This window comes from Toxotes jaculatrix, chromosome 11 (assembly GCF_017976425.1).
Source record: "Toxotes jaculatrix isolate fToxJac2 chromosome 11, fToxJac2.pri, whole genome shotgun sequence".
Lineage (NCBI taxonomy): Eukaryota > Metazoa > Chordata > Actinopteri > Toxotidae > Toxotes > Toxotes jaculatrix.
The window spans coordinates 1,035,934-1,049,386 of record NC_054404.1 but is presented as its reverse complement, the minus strand read 5'-3'; the positions used below and the strand labels follow the sequence as shown (position 1 = coordinate 1,049,386).

At 44.5% G+C, this 13,453-nt stretch overlaps 1 protein-coding gene across 1 annotated transcript in view; it reads left to right on the top strand.

Annotated features, from left to right (window-relative positions):
- Positions 1-4,356: 4,356 nt before the first annotated feature.
- The window catches only part of LOC121189244 (spectrin beta chain, non-erythrocytic 1), an 87,424-nt gene continuing 78,327 nt past the window's right edge, over positions 4,357-13,453 (top strand). The window contains exon 1 of the mRNA XM_041049178.1: positions 4,357-4,487. The gene's annotated coding sequence lies outside the window, so the exon portion shown is untranslated. The remainder of the gene's footprint in view (positions 4,488-13,453) is intronic.

Sequence of the window (13,453 nt, the reverse complement as noted above, 5' to 3'; positions counted from 1 at the left end):
AACAATAACCACAGGCGGTGTCTCCACAGAAAATACCAAGAACCAGCAGCTCCCTCTCTCCCTCCCTCCCTCCCTCCCTCTCTCTCTCCCTCCCTCCCTCCCTCCCTCTCTCCCTCCCTCTCTCTCTCCCTCCCTCCCTCCCTCCCTCTCTCCCTCCCTCCCTCCCTCCCTCCCTCTCTCCCTCCCTCTCTCCCTCTCTCCCTCCCTCCCTCCCTCCCTCCCTCTCTCTCTCCCTCCCTCCCTCCCTCCCTCTCTCCCTCTCTCCCTCCCTCCCTCTCTCTCCCTCCCTCGCTCCCTCTCTCCCTCTCTACCTCCCTCCCTCCCTCTCTCCCTCCCTCTCTCCCTCTCTCCCTCCCTCCCTCTCTCCCTCTCTCTCCCCCTCTCTCCCCTCGGTTTTAGATGTGATACACAGGTTTAAACTACGTCCGTTTCGTTTCAGCTATTTTCTGGATCCTGCTCGAGAGCATTAAAACTCACTGAGGACAGAACATGTAAACGGTCGCTGGTTACAATCAGATTCAGAATCAGATTCAACTCAGGAAATTCCAATTCAGGCACAGGCCCAAGTTCATGTCTGCACACTGCAGCAAAGAAAAATCCCTCATAATTTTTTCAGTGACTTTCTCTCTCTTTTGGATCCTGAATGAAGGTCTCAATCCAGCGTGGTTACAGTCATTTAGATGATGAGCCAACCCACCTGGTCCAAAAGGTAAGATAACATCATGTGCACCGGGGACTTTTCATTATTTACAGTTTTTTTTTTTTAGTTTTTGTTTTCTAGGATGGAGTTACTGACTCCATCTGTCCAGAGGGAGATCAACAGTAATTTCCTCTGAAACTGAAACCACACCAGCCCTGGCATCTGAAACAGTCCCGTTTTTTCCCATCATGCTTTTTGTCCATGAACGCACCCAAATTCAAATCCCCCACAATCCTCCCCCAGCTCTTCTTCTCACACTGCAAAACTCTTCTGTTCACTGCAAAACCTGGTGCAAACAATTCAACAAATAATAATACAGACGCCCCCACAGTCACATGGTGCCATGAGAGAGTGTGTGTGTGTGTGGGGAGGGGGGGGGGGGGGGGGCACCCACACACTTCAGTCACTGTAGAAAAGCTGGAAAAAAAATCCACTGGCCTCGACCTCTCTTCCTCCTCCTCCTCCTCCTCCTCTGAGTCTTCCTCTCCCAGCAACCAACTTGGCCTCCCATTGTGGTCACCAAGGAAACGCCGCTCTGTCTGGAAGTGTTTGTGAGAGAGATACAGAGAGAAAAAAAAGTTGATGCCTTCTCTTTTTTTTCTCCTCCTCCATTTTCCTCTCCTCCTCTCCAAACTCCTTTATCCATCTTTTCTCTCTGAATATCTGCCCAGCACTTTAACTGCCCACACAGCTAGTCCTGTTCATCATGCCACGCAAACACACACACACACACCTGAGTGGGTGCTGATAGCCAGCTGTTGCCAGGCAACAGGTTGGACTCAAGTCCAACTTCACTGTGAAAGAAACACTGACATTTAGCACAAACAGGATCTTTTGTTCTTTTCTCTTCTGCTCCGTTCTGCTGAGCTATGTCACATTTTACATCCGTTAAATGAAATGAACCAGCAACAGTGTGAATGCTGGAGAATAACGTGGTGACAATATAAGATTAACACTCACTCCTCTGTTTATGGATCACCAGGCCTTTGTGATGAATCTGGATATGTTTGGTTTTCAGGGATTTATTTCACAGCGACCAGCCCAGTGACTGGCACTGATCCTTAGGTCATACCTCTGAAAACAAACAACAACAACAACAACAAAACATCTACAAAAACAAACAAACATTAAAAAAGACAACTCAAGATCAAAAAAGAAAAACCATAATAATAAAATACTGAACAGTTTCATTTGACTCTGTCAAGGTGTGAATGATATAGGTTTATACTGTCAATCAGCTGAATATATAAAAGAATAAATATTAATTTGGTAAAAACCTCATGATGTGGTTCCAACGTGCAGTGACATCTGTCCTCTAACCTTTGTGCTAGTAGTGGTGTCATGACCGAAGCCTGAAGTCAGAATTACCTCCACGAGCTTTGACCTTCTCCTCACCATCCTCTGCTTCAAAACAAACATGGCTGCAGTCTGCTGGACATTTCTACACGGTGTCTGGTATCTGAGTGATAATCCTCTGCACACACACACACACACACACACACACACACACACACACACACACACACACACACACACTGACCAGCCTGTGAGCCCAAAAAGACCTTCAAGGACAGATCCCACACACACACAAACACAACTGCACTGCATGCCAGGACAGCTGGATGTCCTTCAGACCCTAAATGCATCGTTCTCACTGTGTGTGTGTGTGTGTGTGTGTGTGTGTGTGTGTGTGTGTGTGTGTGTGTGTGTGTGTGAGAGAGAGAGAGAGAAAGAGAGAGAGAGAGAGAGAGAGAGAGAGAGAGAGAGAGAGAGAGAGAGAGAGAGAGGGCCTTGTCATCTCCATCATGTTTTCTTCCTGTTATAAAAACCTTTTAATCAGATTCTCATTTGGTTTAAATCGGTTGTTTCTTACTTTGTTTCCGTGTGAGAGGAATCGATTCAGGTCACACTGAAATAAACACTGAAATAAAGATATTAACTCCGCACTGAAACATAAATAAAACCTACACATTCAAAAAACGTTTTGACCTGCAAATCCCCGCTGCCTGAATGTTCCAGGCAGTGGTGGTTTACATTTACTCAAGTGTTGATGTACTTTACTCTTGTTCTACTTTAATGTCCTGCTCCACTTCATATTGGAGACAGAAATTCTACCTTTATTTATCTGAAGAAGCTCCGGCGTTTCTGACCCCACAGTTGTGAGATGAGAACAGAGGAGAGTTCACAGTCATTGCACTGATTGTTCTATCCGCACATGCTCTTTCTTTATATGCTCATTCAGTCACGGTCATCCCCAACTTTTCAGAGCCAGGGATGTTTGGCATCGTCCAGTCTCTGCAGATTGCCACCCCCCTCCCCCCAGGCCGATTCTCCGCCTCTCACTCACATTTTGGGAGATGGAAGCGCTTGAAATCTCTCCCACTTCAGCCCTGAGGGGTGGAGACGTTCATGCAGGTGGGCCCTAAAAATGCAATGTCATTTTAATTTTGATTCATTCTCTGACAGACTTCAAACAAAATGTAAACCACCACTGCCTGGAACCTCTGACAGAGCTGACAGAGGAAGAAGACATGATGATTAAGGCAAAGTGTTTCAGAAAAGTTTGTTTGTTTTTTTCCACTGAGAATATAAACATTTTATTGGCTATATGACCTTTTAGGCTGCCATATGTACCAAAAATATACAGTCAGACAATGTTCTTCTTCTTCTTCTTATTATTATTATTATTATTAATATTAATTTTATTATCCATCCATTATCCAATCTAATCAATTAGCAGTTTGGTTTGACTTTGGTAATGATGAATATTTGTCAGTATTTTACTGTATGTACTGCAGGTAGAGACGCATAAAAAACAAATTTCCTTTGATTTGTGATGAATAATTACTTTTTCAGCCACTAAGGACTCACAATGCAATCACAACTGAAAATCTAATCTGTGGATTAACTGATTTAACTTTCAACAGCAGCCTTTAAACTTTTCTTTAAAAAATCTTTAAACCTTCAAACAGTAAATCAGAGTTTCCGGTTAGACAGAACTGGTCGAGATACGCATGCGCAGCGTTTGAAGCTCGTCCCGCCGGTGGATTTAAAACCGCTGTAAAAAAAATTAAAAATGGCCGGCGGAGTTTCTGTGAAGGGAGAACCGTGTCCCCAAAACAAAGTCAAAGCTTCGACAACATCGACAGCACACGCAGCTTCTTTTCAATCCACATTTAATCACAGTAGCTACTTTGGTTTAGTTTTGTCAGCGTGGGGTCACCGGCGGTCAGACAGGTGTCCTGTCGTAGTTTGGCTAGCTAGCTTGCTAGCATTAGCTAATGTTGCTAGCTGGCAACACAATCGTTGTCACATCTTCAGCAGGTTAGTTACCTTTATTAACATGAAGTATCCACAGTAATGATTTATTGGGAATGATTTAAGTTCAACACATAACTGTGATAAGCCACCGTGTTTTATCATTGCGTTTTTTTCAGACTGACAGAAACAACCAGAGCCTCTGCATCAAGAGACTTCTCCTTGGATCTTCACAGGGACACAAACAAATGTACGGGTTCGTTGATCCTGTGTAGAGGCTCTCACAGGCTGTAGCGCCGCCCCGCCCCGCCAGCGCTGTGGGGTGTTTGAACCGAACGCACCGGGCGCTGCAGTCCGGGCCGTGCTGAGGCAGAGTGGAGCGGAGGGCGGGGGGAGGAAGAGGAGGAGGAGGATTGGTGGATTTGAGGACTCTCTGCTCCTGCGTTGTTTTTGCTCCGAGCTCTCAGCAGTCCGTCCGTCCGTCCTTCACTCCGAGAGGGGACTCCCCTGCGCTTCTGTCGGCCTTCAGGTGAGTGTGAACCCGGGCCGAGCCGAGTCGGGCTGGTCTGCGTTGTTTGTCCTTTTGCTGGTTTAATTTCCAATCAGCGTCTGCACGGATTGGTTTCATTGTGTCCGTGGCTGAGGAAGAAGCATCCACATCCATGACGGCTGTGGCGGGGTTTGCCCCTCCACTCCAGTAGCCCGGGTTGGAGGCTGCTTTCTCGGGTTAATTGTTCAAACAGCACATTAAACCAGCAGAGTCATTGTTTTTAGTGTAGCAGCGGGTCGCGGGCTCAAAGAGAAGCCGGGCATCGACCTCCCCTCCCGGTCGTGTCTCTGAGCTTTTCCCCCGCTCTCCATCGTGTTGTTGAACTTGTGCTGGTGTGTGTTTGTGTGTGTGTGTGTTGTTGTTGAAGCTTATAGTGCGCCACAGCTGCTGCTGCTGCTTGTTGTTGATGTTTTGGTGAACTCTGCAGCTCTCTCTGTTTTATCTTCACTCTGAGGTCCAAATCGGATGGAGGGGTTTATCTTACCCTCCTGATGGAGACAGAGGTGATGAAAATGATGATGATGATGATGGTGGTTGTGGTGGAGATGGTGGTGCAGGCGTGGTCGCCTCTGCTGACCTCAGCCCCAGAGCAGAAAGACTAGAATATTCCCATAATCCTCCTCAGTTATCCCGACAGGGAGCCTCAGCCTCTGCAGTGTCTTGGTGCCACTGTAACTTGATCATGAATTCAGATCCTGTGTTAGTAGGTTCTTCTTGTGATTGTTCTGTAGTTTATAGTAGTTTTTTAATCTTCATCTCGTTGTGAGTTAGTCAGAACACCCCTGCTGTGATGTGACAGATGTGAAATGCGTTTTAAGGTCACTCTATTCTGTGATTGTAAAATCAGAAGAATCGTTGCAGCTTTGAGGTGATTTTTTTTTTTGCGCAGACCAGCTTTCAAATCCTGTAGAGCAATTATGTAATCAGATACAGGCTGGGCTGCTTTCTCTCCTCCTCCCTCCCCTTCTCGATTTCTTTCCCTTTGCTTCTCCCTTTTCCTCCTGATCTTCTTCCTCCTCTTTTCTTTCTCTCATCTCCCCCCTACTCCTTCTCCCTTTTTTCATGTTTCCTCCTCTTCCTCTGGTGCTCCTCTCCTTTCCCCTCTACATATCCCCCCCTCCCCCTTCTTATCGTCCTCCACCCCTCCTTTTATTTCTTTGTTGCAGCAACTGGGAAACATTTGGCAACTTGTTGACGAGAGCCTTTAAAATGTCACAGTGAGGTGTCGAGTTCTCATGTTGCACAGCTTCTGCTGCTGAAACAACAGACTGGTAAAACCAGACTTCTGGTTTAAAGTTTAATACTTTTGAATGTGAATCAGCTTTCAGAAATATAATTTTGATGATGAACATTTTAAACTTAAATGAACGTTTTCCAGTAAAATTGTTGAATTTTATGCCCTGCCCCCAAAAGGAGGTCAAAGGTCAGGGTTTCAGAGTTTAAGGATGGTGTGGTGGAGGAGGAGGAGGTGAAGGTCAACCTGAAATCTTTGTTTTAACTTCTCTTTGCAGTTCAGAGTCCAAAGCTTCAGAATTACTCAGCAGTTTACACAAGTCTGTTATAGAGGAAATAATATTCAGCATCAGAGGGAATTTATGTCAGATTTGTCAGTAAAATTGTTTTTACAACATTTAACAGAAACAAAAGGAAAAAAAAATTACACACGAAATGGTTCAGGTTACTGAGAAGTTTCTGTCACATGGACTGATGCAGCAGAACCAGAGATATCGTCCCGTTTTATTCCTCGTTTTCTTCGTCCTTGTCAAAACCTGCAGCCTACATTACCCACAATACAACTTGACCACTGGTAGTTGGGTCAGAGATATCGTGGTCTTATACTTGTTGGTGCTAATGAAGCCTGCAGCATGAGTCTAGCTATGCTATGAGTCTATTCTGTCTTTGTTAGCTGATTGGGCAGTTTTTTAAATTGATTTAATTAATTAGTCTTTAGAGCATCAGAAAACAGTAAAGTAAAACCAGAAATACCCTCCTCAGTTTCCTACAACGCCGGTGGATGCCTTCGAGTGACCAGGCAACTGTTCGAAAATCCACAAATATGTGATTTGTTCTAATGTAAGACCAGTGAAAGCAGTAAATTCTCACATTTGCGGAGCTGGAACCAGCAAATGTTTGGCACAGTTTCTTGAACAACAACAAAAACTATTAATTGATTGTCAAAATAGTTGCAGCTTCATTTTCTGCCGATCAACCAGCTGATTATTGCAGCTCTAGAATTCATGTTATTACAAACAGCAACACAATCATCTCCCGCACTTTGCTGGTGTTGGTCTGTGGCTCAGTACTTTTCTTAAAACACTGTCAAAGTGACGTTTGCTTACGTGGTCAAAACGCTGACCCGCTGTTGTTGTTTAAAGGCCTCTTAAAAGAAATGGAGCAGAGCCATAGGAGAGAGGGACAGGAAGCTGTTGTGTTTATGGGAAATGTGGTTTTGATTTAGAGAAACAGAAAACACTACGCAGCATCTTTAAAAACATCTTAACAAGGTGTTTTCAGGACCTGTTTTCTCTTTAGCCTACAACTAATAATTTGATGTGTTTATCAGGTCGCGTGTGGTCAGTCAGTTTGTCTTCAGTAGTTTAGTCTGTTTCCATCAGCAGGTTTCCTCATAAATGACTTGCAGGATGCTTTAAGTGAATTGATGCTCTGCAGGAAACATGAACGGTGCTTCTGGGTGCATTTTGGCTCTAAGTCGGATTTTTTTCCTTCCTTCACCCATCCCTCTGTGTTGGCGGAGGCGGTGGTGATGATGCAGTTTGGCTCGGCCCGATGCAGAGGGAGATCTGAGCTGTAAATCATCGGCTCTGCTGCAGCGCCTCAAATAGCACGCAGAGTCCTGAGCTTTCAGCTTCATCATTTTAATACCAGGCTAATATTAAACTGTCGCTCAGTGTATTTCTTCAGCTCTCTGCACGAGAGGAGGCGCAACAAAGGCCTTTAGATTTCTACTGATTATGTAACACTGGACGACATAATCTGAAAAAGTAGAATTTTTCCAAAATCTAAAACATCTGCACTGTATGTACAAAAAATAAAGTGTAATATTCATCAAACAGTATAAGTTATTTTGAAGACGGGGTCCTGTCCTCCATCTGCCGAGTGTTGAGGCTTCATACTTTTCGATACAGCCTGAAACGTGTCTGTATCATCAAGCACTGATAATTGTCAATAACTGAAAATAACTAAATGTTTGGTCAAGTTCATAATCTTTGATCAGATCCAGATTTACGTCATAATTTTACCTGTTTTAGACTGAATTTTATTAAGTCAGCTGCTCGTGTTTATGCAAGATTTAACATTTACCAACTTTAGATTCTTTTGTTTTTGTTTGATTGATAGAAATCAGAGGAAGGTAGACTCAGACTAGAATCAGAGGATGTTAAACTATACCCATTCTTGTTTGTTGTGTTTTGATGTTTAGTGGATTACACTTTCCTGAAGCTTCTCAGTGAAGTGAATCACAGCTGGATTTGGTTTTAATTGGCTCAAATTGTTGTTGAATCTGTCTTTAGAGTCAGGTGGAGCATCATTAGTCTTTCTTTTATACGCATGTTTTTCTCCACCTCCTCCAGCGTTTCAGTTTGTCTCAGAGATTCTTCTTTCTGTTTCTGTCTCTCTCTGTTTTCCTTCGTCGTTCCACCTCTCTTGTAAACAGACCTGCGAGTGTGTCGCTGTATTAATTAGTGCAGAACGGTGTTGACAGAGTGTGTGTCTCAGGCGTCTGTGTGTTTGCCGAGAGAGGACGGGGACGGTGGTCCAGTTTAATTGTTGGGACGAGGGGGAGGAACTGCAGTTAAAGTAAATGCATCAGTCAAATACCTCTGATCCACCTGTGTGTACAGAAGGCCGACTCAGATCCAGATCCACGGGCCCTGTGAGGAAGAAGCACCGCAGACCAGCTTTTGTCCAGTCATGTTATGGCAGAGGGTGTGTCCAGAGACAGATGTTTAAGTGACCCTTCAGCTAATTTATGGCTAATATCTCATCTCTAATATCGCTGGCTCAAAGGGCAGAGTGAGGAAGGGGATTTAGGTCACTGAGTTTTGAGTTTTGAGGTGAGCCACTGAAAGTAAAGTTAGAATTCAAAGATTAAAGTTGTTTGTCTGAAAGTTAACAGCTTCACTGCAGAGAGGTTTTTTTTTTACATGTCTTCAGGTTTGATGTTTTCTGGTTTGTTCGGATAAAATCGTAAAACATCCATCAAAGTCCTTCCCACAGTGTTTGATTGACAGGTGATCTCTGGGAAATGTAGTGAAGTTACTCAACCCGAGAAGCTGAAAGTGGAGACGTACCAAAGTATCTGGAAGAGACTGAGGATGTGGTGCTTTGTTGCTTTAAGAGCAGGAAGGTTGTATTTTCAGAAACGAGGCCAGTCGTCAGTGTCTCTGTCGTCCTTTTCCTGCTCCTCCTCTACAACTGCAGACTCTCCCTTCTTCCCTCCCACACCCTTTTCTCCTTACTTTCATCCGTCCTTCGTTCTTCCTTAGTCCCCTCTCCCCTTTCCACCCCTTCGTACCTTCCTCTTACTTTAATATTTTACTCCTGGCTTCTTTTATTTTTCTGTCTCATTCTCCTTTCCTTGTCTCTTCCACTTCTCTTTCTCCTCCATCTTTTCCTCCTCATCTCCTCAACAGTCTCCTAATCTGCTTCCATCTGTCTCTTCCTCTTTTTCTCCTTAAATTTCCTCAGCTGACATCATGAAAAGGCTTTCAGACGTATTTCTCCAACTGAAATGAATAAAAAGCATTTTTTTTAAAAATCATGTAAAATGAAAACTAAAATGATAACGTTGCTGAAAATGTTTGATGCTTTACTGTGAAGCAGGGAGCTCGGTTTATACCTCCTTCCTCCTTCATCTCCATCCCCTCTTCACTTTGAAGCTTAAACTTTAAGCCGGAAGAGTTTGGATGAGAAGGAGGAGAAAACTTCATCCTGAGGCCCCCGAGGATCAGAGGGGAGGCGAGGGAAACAGTGATGGATGAAGGGAGGGGGACATGCTTGGGAGAGGAGGGAATTAAGGGAGAGGAAAGCGAGGGAGGTGGTCCACTGAAGGGAGGAGGAAAGGGGGGAGAAAGGGAGTAATGGAGGGAGGTGAAAGAGAAAACAGGAGGATCTGGGTAAAAGACATTATGAGAGCTAAGAGGGTGATGGAGGAAGAGCGGCAACAACTACAATGAAAAGTTTTTTTTAGAAACAGACAGACAGCTGTTATACAGATTTTAAATGGAATCTGACCAGTTCTCTGTGGAGGCAGATTACCTGTCTGAGTTTAGGTATCAGAATCATTATTCAGCAGCCTGCGTGCTTCTGCACAGTCCCACACCAGTCCTCTACATTTATCTCCTGTACATATAAACAGTATAGAGGGATGGAGAATGAGAGGAGGTGAAGGTAAAGAGAAAGAGGAGTAAGGAGGACAGGACTTCAGCATACCAGCTGAAAGATCCTCCCTGAAAGGAGGGAAGAGGTGAGAGGGAGGAATGTTCTGGAGAATGTCCAGCAGATAGGAAGTGGAACAGTGCGACAGAGAGGAGGACAAGAAGGAGGCGGGGGGTGAAAGACTGAGAGAGTTTTCCCACCAGCAAAGCTTCAGCTAAATATAGAGGAGTCTGTTAAAACCGAGCCTCAACAAAACCCTGCAGCTTCAGTCCACTGACCACGCGTCGGTCATAGCTGCGCCTGAGACGGACGGAGACAGAACAGTGTAGGTCTGAGTGACGTGTGGCAGGTTTGAGCTGGGGTGAACAGGTTTGACCTCAGCTGGGGTCAAACACCATTTCTCTTGCTGCTCTTCTTCTCACACATTGAGCCTCATGAATCGTCTGATATGTCGAGATCTGCTCAGATCTAGTCTCTGAAAGCCTGTTTTATTTCTCACTGACGCTCCCGCGTTTCATGGGTTCATAAATTGAGTTTTTAAAGAGTTTTATAAATTCAAACTGATCATAAAAGCTGCTTAGCTCATAAATGTTGATGTTAATTTCCATCCAAGGAAAAAAAAAAACACGAGCACAGCCGTGATATCTCATGAATAAAATATGTGAATATGTGAGTGTTTATGAAGACTCGGTGCTAATTTGCAGCAGGAAGCATTTTCCACTTGCATGTTTCCAAAAGGTTCTGCTCAGATTTGTCGGTTTACGTCCCGATAGACGCGGGCGGCTGCTGAGGCCGAGGCGATGGAAAAATCAAAACACACTGAGGCGAGAGGGTGAGGAACGCTGCTCAGATACAACTCGGAAGATCTTTTGAAACGTTTGTTTGTTGATGAGGCAGAAAGAGACGGAGAGGACGGTGAGAACAGAGCAGGGACTCAGATAACACTGTGGCTGAGGATCCATCTGATAACTCTTTTTGACTTTAGGGATTGTGGGACTAGTGATGGCTGAACATCAGTTCAGTGTGAAATAAAACAGAGCAACAGCAGAAAATCCTCTCAGTGGAAAAGTTGGAAGAATGTAGATTATTTGGGGTCAGAGGTTTTACCTCGGAGGCTAAAACCTCACTGATGATCCTGCAGTTAAGATTTAAAAACAGCCACAGGACTGCTGTTGGCTCCCACACGATTACTGTCATCACTGATTAGTTAGCTGATTATTTCTGTCATTAATTGATTGGTTTATAAAACACAACACACAGTGAAACTTATGGGAAAATTGTTTGTACGTTCAGTTATAGATGAAATGTGTTTTCTGACTCCGTTCAACTTTCTGCTCGTAAATTTGAATTTATGGTTGTGAAATTTGGTCACAGTCACAAATCACACAGATAAAATCGAGAGAAGATTCCTGTGATGTTCAGTGAGTCCGGAGTTTAGTTATGATGAGTCATGAACTGGCTCAGGTTTTTGAAGCCGTGTATGAAACAGCAGAGAAATAGGTCAGTCCTCACAGCTGAAGGTGATTGACACTTTTACTCGATTAATGACTCAAATCAATCAATCGATTGCTCAGATAACCAAAGATGTGGGTGATTGCTTCAGCTCGATCACCCCATTGATTAATCAGCCAATGGTTCAGCTGTCAGTGTGTCACAGTCTGACAGGCTGCAGTTCATGTCAGGTCCATTCACTTCATCACGTTCCATCACACTCACACACACTCAGATGTGTGTGTGAGTGTGATGGAACGTGATAGTAACGTGACGTATTAGCCACATGTTTACTTTAAAGTGTCATAAAGAGAAAACACACACGCACACACACACATACACACACACACATACACACACACAGATGCATTGACCTTCAGCAGGACTTCATTTAATTTGATTTCCATGTAGCCAAAGGCGTTTCTCTCTGTAACACACACACACACACACACACACTGCAGATGGTGGTGTGTAGTCTGACCACATCTGGAGGCCTCAGACTGAACATTTCATTTATCAGGAATGTGAGTGTGTGTGTGTGTGTGTGTGTGTGTGTGTGTGTGTGTGTGTGTGTGTGTGTGTGTGTGTGTGTGTGTGTGTGTGTGTGTGTGTGTCGGTCTGTTTTTGTGGTTTGGTTTCCTGAAATGGCAGAAGCAAGGTTGTATTGAAGTTACTAGTTCAAATCCCAATGTACAGGGCATGGGAGGGGCTTTGGGGGTGGGGTGTACAGTAAACTCCCACCCAACCTGCTTGGCATCATGGGAACTTAGCGGCAGTGGAATCCACTGGACAAAACACACAAAGTAGATTCGGTTTGGGTGAATCGAGGTGAAGCTCTGCTGCTTCACTGGGACTTTAGGGGTCTGTTTCAGACGTTTGTGTTCTTGTGTGTGAGTAGAAATATATATATAGATATATATATGTATAGATAGATATATAGATACATACACACACTGTGTGCACACCCTGAGGCATTGCTGTAAGTGAGGGTGCGGTCAGCGAACAGAGACAAAGGAAAGTGATTATCTGAAAGTGGAACGCTGCCCCTGGGCTGTGGACCTGCAGGCCGTCTGTTCCTCAGTCAGGCTGCGTTTACACTGCACGAAAATCCTTAGACTCTGCTTTTATTTGTCACTACTTCACTTCTGCTCAGTGTGTGTTCTGCTCCAGAAACCTTGAGCAGAACCTGGCTCATATGGGGGACCCTCCTGCTGATGGCTGGGCTGGGTGAAAGGAGGAAGATGGGGTAGCTGGGAATGGAGGAGTTGAATAGTTGACACTGAGAATCGATTCCTTTTGATTTGATTCAGTTTGATTCTTGATGATGACGTTAGATCAGATAAACTGAGTTTGGACAAATATATAAACATTAGTTTGAACTTTCCCCGTTCACAGGTTAAAACAGTGCATCTGACCTCTGACACTCCCACAGCCTCACAGCTGGGTCAGACTCCACATCTGGTCTGACAAGTTCTCAGCTGTTTTACTGCTTTGATAAAAGAACCATCCAGCACTCACAGAACCATTCTTACATATGTGATTCTCATTTTAACATGTAAGATGGCCGCCAGTAGCGGCTCAGGTTTCACTTTCACGACCTAACGTGTCTTCCTTACTTGCTGAAATTGAAAGCAGCTACAGTGAGGTGAGTTTGCAGCTTTTCTGCTGCCTCCACTCTGTTTGATTAATTTGCAGCGATGCATGGGGCAGCCATGACGCAGCCATGACGCAGCCACGACGCAGCCACGACGCAGCCATGACGCAGCCACGACGCAGCCACGTTACAGAAACACTTTCACTCGTCTTGATTTCCTCTGTCTCTGTGTTTGGATTCAGGTGTTGATTGTCACAAATGATTCTGAGCGTAACTCGGCTTTTACAGTTTCCTGCTCATCACACAGAAGGATTTCTGGAAATTTCACATCAAATTTTCAGCAGCATTGACTTCGGCTGCTTTTTTCAGTGTTGCTATGACGACAGAGAGGCTTACATCATTGACCTCCGCCCCTCTCATCTCCAGGGCAGAGCTGTAACACAACCCCTGATGATATACTACA